A 7,433-nucleotide genomic window follows, 5' to 3' on the forward strand; every position below is an offset into this window, starting at 1 on the left:
TAGCATTATGAATTGTCATGGCCATGGTTAACATAATCTTTGCAATGTTGTGTGTAGCATTCTTATTTTGTGTGATTGTTGCATGAGCATTTGTCGTACCACTTCTCACTAGCTCTCAGTCTTCCTCGGATTCCTAGCTCTTGTAGCACCTTTTTGAGTTGGGATGTTACTGCTTCTTGCTTTGGCAGTGGTGAGATATCCTCCTCCTCACTCTCCTCATCCTTTTTTCTTTTGCTTGGTCTTGGTCATGCCACTTTCTCCTAATCAATATCTATGCTAAGAAGTTTCTCATAATTTTTTATTGGGTTGATGATCTCCAATGACTGAAGATCCATGTTTGTACCACTAAACAGCTAAGTATGCAGTGATTGAAGATCCATGTTTGTACCAATGAAGAACTAAGTATGCATCATTTTTTTGTTGGTTAGATTGCTCAATTAATTAATCAATGATCCCATGCAAAAAATTTTGCTTCAAGATTTGGAGCTTCGTCCTTGTTGACCTCTTGATAGAACTGCATCAAGAAGGCTTCTGACATGTGATGCTAGTATTGAAAATGCCTTATGGGGAATTGATTGAACTACCTTTGTGCCATTCTCACCAATGTGCATGAGACTTCATCATCTACTCCTTTGAAGCCTTGGAATTTCACCTTTTTGAGTTGGGATCCTTTGGCTTGTTGCCTTGCCACCAGCAAGGGGCTCCTCAAGTGTGGATTCTCGAATTAGATGCCTTCTGACCTCTTGGCAACCTTCCTCCAATGGAGGCCTCTAAGTTGAGGATTATCATGGCATGGGCTTCTTGGTTTTTTGGGTCTTTCTTGGTTCATGGCCCTACCTTTACCTTACATCCTATCATGTGCAGCCTGCACTTTTGTCATGTGCATGCCTTGACTCTAGACTCTTTCTTGATTCCTCTAGTCTAGCATGCCACTCTTGGTTAAATGCGTGTCTTGACTTGGGGCTTGATACCCGTTGCATTTTTGGACATCCTCCCTCATAGCTTGGCTCTAACATTAGCTTGTCATTGAAGTGTGCATGCCTTGACTCTTAGCTTCATTTTCCTTCTTCTAGTCTAGCATGTCACTCTTGGTTAGATGCATGTCTTGACTCATGCCTTGATATCCCTTGTGTTTTTGGATGGCCTTGCTCAGAGCTTATCTCCTCATGGAAGAATCATAATCTTTGTTTTTAAAAGAAGACTCATCAAGGTCTACACCATGTGATGGTCTTGTAGCTTTGCTTGCTTTGGGTTCCTTGGTGTGCCTAGGTGTTGGCTCTTTCCCATGGCTTCCACAAGAAGAGAAGGGTAATCTCAGTATGCAGGGTTCTGAGGCTTTTTGTCACCTACAGATATATCAGTGTCCTTGTTTGTAGTATAAGTGTAGCTTAGGACGAGGATTACCAAAAAGCGAGCGAAGAAAAGCGAGCAGCCCCAAATAAGCGAGCAAGATTAAATAGGTTTCAAGCGAGCGAGAACCTCATCCAGCATCTTATTCCTCTCAATATCATTGGAACAATTGATGTGATCATAAGCAAATTAAACATATTCCAACAATGAAGGCATGCCTGAAACTCACAATTAACTTCTCTTTCATCCCCATACTATCAATTTGAGTCGTTGTGGAGAGGTAGAGACACAACAATACATAAAATTTGCAATAAAAAAAGCAGACACTACTCAGATTGAACATCCACACAGCAAGATAATGATAGATCACAATGTAGAATATATGACTGAAAATATGTAAACATGATCATGTGCTACATATACATATCATGTCTTTTATGCTTGCTCGGGGGGGTCACTCATCATATGTAACCCTATCATGTGAGTTCAACAGAAGGATTTTTTTTATTTCTAAAATTTACAGAAATAAATATACATAAGGGACTATTTAAAATAGTTTTGGAAAAAATTTACAGATTTGTATAGAAAAGGGGTACACTTTATAGAAAAGGGGTACACTTTATTAATGAAATTTTTTACAGATAAGGGACTTTAAATATAGGCCTTGAACGCACATGATATAGAGGGTTTATACATAGTGGCCCCCCCGAGTATGCTTGCAGAGAAGATCATCCATACATTCGATCCAAAAACATGGAAACAGAACTAACTATGTCAAAAGAAAAAAAACACATTTTCATCATAAGGATTAATTTTGCTTAGTGAAAATACCTATGTAATCTGGACAATACCATGCTTTAAAAAACTTAGGGAGCCAAAAAAGGATTTTAGCCCTCCATATTTCTATTATGACCAATGTCTGAATGATAGTTCTATCGGAACTAGAAATGAATGCATCTAACCACCAGTATCCTATAGACTATTATGTTAAAGTCAATACGTGACCACAAACTCAAGCATAAGAGGAGCATGATTCAAGTGAAATAATTGGCAAAGACACTCGGTAACTAGTATCCTACTGCATCTAACGAAAAATATGCACCAGGCATTAACAAGCTTTTATTTCCACCCGTATAAGCAAACTCGTATCTTGTAGTATGAAAAACTTTAAGGAAAACATTTCACTTAATGCATCAGTTAAGCCAGTGACTACTCATCATGCACAATCAAACAATCATAAAGGAAAGTCTAGTCAAGCAAGTTGAAGCAAAAAACCAAATATCTATTCGGATCTATGCCGTGGTGTATCCGCCAACCATGAGTAGCAAAAGAACCTATGAAAAATGCAAAATAGGGATTATGCCACTCTACCATGATCACTTCCATGCTACAAATAAGGGAATACATAGTCATTTTAGGGTACTTTTAGGGTTCATTCCCAACCACTAAAATGCTATCTATTTGTATTCATAAAATCTTTATGAACATTATCATGTTCAATATAAGGATAGGAGCCAGCTCAATGGGTAGTCTTAAACAAATATAAATACTATTCAAATTTTAACCTTATGCAAAAGCTTTTTTTTAAACACAAAGTAAAACTTGATTATACATATAGATGGGAATCAGGTCACCATTGTAAGTATGTATTTAGTAATTAAGTTGAAAATATTCCCTTAGAAAAATAGCTCAATCAACATTAGTACCCATATTATATATCCAAAATTTACAAGATCTCATTCATACAATTAGATTGTTTTCATCACTTGTCATCAGTACTAACCTCAATTGGCATTATGTATTTGGGTCAAAATAGTTTTTAGTATAGGATATAATGGAGCAATACATTTATGTAATATCTAGTGATCATAGTTTCTAATATAGGATAAAATGGAGCATAGAGTAATGTTATCATTCAAAAATGATAATATACCTTCCTTGACCATATACAAGTATCATGCATTCATAAAAAAAGTTAGTCATAAACTGCAATATAATGTGCCCATAATGCATGTACATTAAATCTTCACATGTTAGAATGTGAGAAAGGGAATAATTTAACTATGAAATCAGGGATCAATGTAGGAAATGGTCTTCTATGCACACATATATGCTAAGGGTCCATCTAATACAATATTGGAAATTGATGTGAGTATAAGTGTATGCATCCATCGGTGATGTATATGAGTGTATGCATCCATTTGTGATGTATATTGTTGTACTAATCCATGGTGCTTTATGGCTTGAGTTGTTTGTAGCGCAATTAATCACAACAATTTTGTATTTTTTAAAAGAAAAATGCTATAAACATTTCATGCTGCAAAATACACAAAAAAAAATGGCATTTGTAGCATTAATCCAAGCATTTCCTACAAGCAATCTCCATCCCTCCCTTTCTTGCTTACTCTTTCAGCCACCTCCACCCTCTTGTTGCCCTTCAAGACTGCCTCTTGCCTCCTCGCCTCCTTGCTTCCTCACCTCCTCACCTCCTTGCTTCTTTGCCTTCTCACCTCCTTGCATCATGCTTGTTGCTGGCAATTCCAAGGCTGTCCCTCCCCTCATTGGCCAGCTCCTCTACTCCTCACGTCATCCTTCTCCTCATTTTGGTGTCTCTAATGAATAGCTTGGGGGTCTTGTTTTTGGAGGGGGGAAGCATAAGAATGGCAACACCTTAATGCGCTGTCATTTTTCGTGCTTTTGCCACCCAAAAACAAGACCTGCAAAGCCCTTGCTTAAGCTTGAATGAGCCTCTTGATTTTGGGCGTGTTAAGCCATTTTTGACCATTATACCCCCAAAATCAAGAGGCTCATTCAAGCTTAAGCAAGGGCTTTGCAAGCATTGCAAGTCCAGTAAATGAAATCAATCAGATTAGGAATTGGCAAACTCAATTTGGGAATGGTCAGAAATACTTTGTCTTTGAATAATGCCTTGGATCATGGGATGGGGTCCCATGAACCTGCTGCCTATGACGACGAATGGTTCTGCCCTCGACTAAAGGTGACGTGTGTAGTAGTAAAAGGATAGCCCTCATGGAATCTCTAAGGGGTCTTGATTTTGGCCATGATTTGCACATTCTAGCACTTGAGCCATATATCAATTTCCAACACTTGAGGCATATAGTGGCTTTGCCCATGCAATGTTTCCAGCTGCAATCCAAGCCTCAAGCAATCTCATATTCTGTATCCACAGACATCATGAGGGGTAGAGCCTCTTTTTGGTAGTCTCACTAGCAATATGTATTGAAAAAAAAATCTATTCAATTATTATATTCTTCCTTGCTATATGAATGCTCTTAATGCATCCAAATTGTAGAACTACTTCAATACTACTTCTTAGTTATATTGTATAATAACCTCCATATGTATGCTCGTGAGACAACAAAAAAGAGACCTGGCAACCCAAAAATGATAGTGCATTGATGCGCTGCCATTTTTGGGCTACTAGGCCTCTTTTTTAATGTTTCCTGAACATAAGAACAAGCACTTGTGTTCCTTACCTTTCTTTCCAATGGGGGTTTTGATTTTGGGGATGTATGCCAAAAATTGATAAACAACATTATTTGATGCATATAGTTTTATTAAATTGATAAAATGGGCATGAAAACATCTAAATTGGCTCTTGCCATTGGATTTGATGTATGACATGACCCCATTTGGATTTGTAATTCCAAAGATATGGGGTCTTACTTTTAGGGCTTGAATGCCTAAAATAGGCAGCGTGCCAATGCACTGCCTATTTCATACATTTAGGCCTCAAAAGTAGGACCCCATGTAGGACCAAATGAGGTCCTACTTTTGAGGCCTAAATGCATGAAATAGGCAGCACATTGACAAGCTACCTATTTCAGGAATTTAGGTCCTAAAAGTAAGACCCCGTATCTTTGGACTTACAAATCCCAATGGGATCATGTCCTATATCAAATCGAACGGCAAGAGTCAATTTAGATGGTTTTCATGCCTGATTTCTCCATCAATCAAAACTGTATGCATAAATATATACATCAATATATGCATCAATATATGCATCAATATATACATATGTATGTATGTATATATATATATATATATAGATACATACATACATACATACATACATGTGTGTGTGTACACACACACACACACATATATACACATATAGATATATATGTATGTATATACATACATATATACATACTTACATACATACAGCAAAATGGGGGTCTTGATTTTGAGGGGGGTATGCCAAAAATTGATAAACAACATTATTTGATGAATATAGTTTTAGTTGATGGAGAAAATGGACATGAAAACCATCTAAATTGGATCTTGCCATTCAATTTGATATATGACATGAACCCATTCGGATATGCAAGTCCAAAGATATGGGGTGCTACTTTTAGGGTCTGAATGCCTAAAATAGGCAACGCGTTAACGTGCTGCCTATTTCATGCATTTAGGCCTCAAAAGTAGGACCCCATTGGCAATACAATGGGGTCCTACATTTGAGGCCTAAATGCATGAAATAGGCAGCGCGTTTGTTGCCAATGGGGTCCTACTTTTGAGGCCTAAATGCATGAAATAGGCAGCGCGTTAACGCGCTGCCTATTTCAGGCATTCAGGCCTTAAAAGTAGGACCCCATATCTTTGGACTTACAAATCAAAATGGGGTCATGTCATATATCAAATCAAATGGCAAGAGCCAATTTAGATGATTTTCATGTCCATTTTCTCCATATATCAAAATTGAATGCATCAATATATACATCAATATATACAAATATGCATCAACATATACATACATACATACATATATATATATATGTATGTATGTATGTATGTATGTATGTATGTATGTATGTACATGCATATATATACATACATACATACATACAAACATCAAAAGTAAGACCCCATTGGTTTCCCATGTCATGCATTTTGTTGTCTCTTGAGCATAACAACAAGCACTTGTGTTCTTTACCTTTCTTTGCAATGGGGGTCTTGATTTTGGGGGGGAATGCCAAAAATTTATCAACAACATTATTTGATGAATATAGTTTTAGTTGATGGAGAAAATGGACATGAAAACCATCTAAATTGGATCTTGCCGTTCGATTTGATATATGACATGACCCCATTTGGATATGCAAGTCCAAAGATACGGGGTGCTACTTTTAGGGCCTGGATGCCTAAAATAGGCAGCGCATTAACACGCTGCCTATTTTAGGCATCCAGGCCCTAAAAGTAGGACCCCGTATCTTTGGACTTACAAACCAAATGGGATCATGTTATATATCAAATTGAATGACAAGAACCAATTTAGATGGTTTTCATGTCCATTTTCTCCATATATCAAAATTGTATGCATCAACATATACATATATGCATCAACATATACATATACATACATACATATATATATATATATATATATATATATATATACATACATACACACACACACACACACACACACACACACACACACACACACACATATATACACATATAGATATATATGTATGTACATACATACATATATACATACTTACATACATACAGCAAAATTAGGACCCCGTTGGTTACCTATTTCATGCATTTTGTTGTTTCATGAGCATAAGAACAAGCACTTGTGTTCCTTACCTTTCTTTGCAATGGGGGTCTTGATTTTGGGGGGGGGTATGCCAAAAATTAATAAACAACATTATTTGATGAATATAGTTTTAGTTGATGGAGACAATGGACATGAAAACCATCTAAATTGGATCTTGCCGTTCGATTTGATATATGACATGACCCCATTCGGATATGCAAGTCCAAAGATACGGGGTCCTACTTTTAGGACCTGAATGCCTAAAATAGGGAGCGCGTCAACGCGCTGCCTCTTTCATGCATTTAGGCCTCAAAAGTAGGACCCCATTGGGTTGCAATGGGGTCCTACTTTTGAGGCCTAAATGCATGAAAGAGGCAGCGCGTTGACGCGCTCCAACCCAATGGGGTCCTACTTTTGAGGCCTAAATGCATGAAAGAGGCAGCGCGTTGACGCGCTCCCTATTTTAGGCATTCAGGCCCTAAAAGTAGGACCCCGTATCTTTGGACTTGTATAT

Source organism: Dipteris shenzhenensis, chromosome 7, assembly GCF_047967505.1.
Source record: "Dipteris shenzhenensis isolate YYH24624 ecotype China chromosome 7, Dip_SZ_1.0, whole genome shotgun sequence".
Classification (NCBI taxonomy): domain Eukaryota; kingdom Viridiplantae; phylum Streptophyta; class Polypodiopsida; order Gleicheniales; family Dipteridaceae; genus Dipteris; species Dipteris shenzhenensis.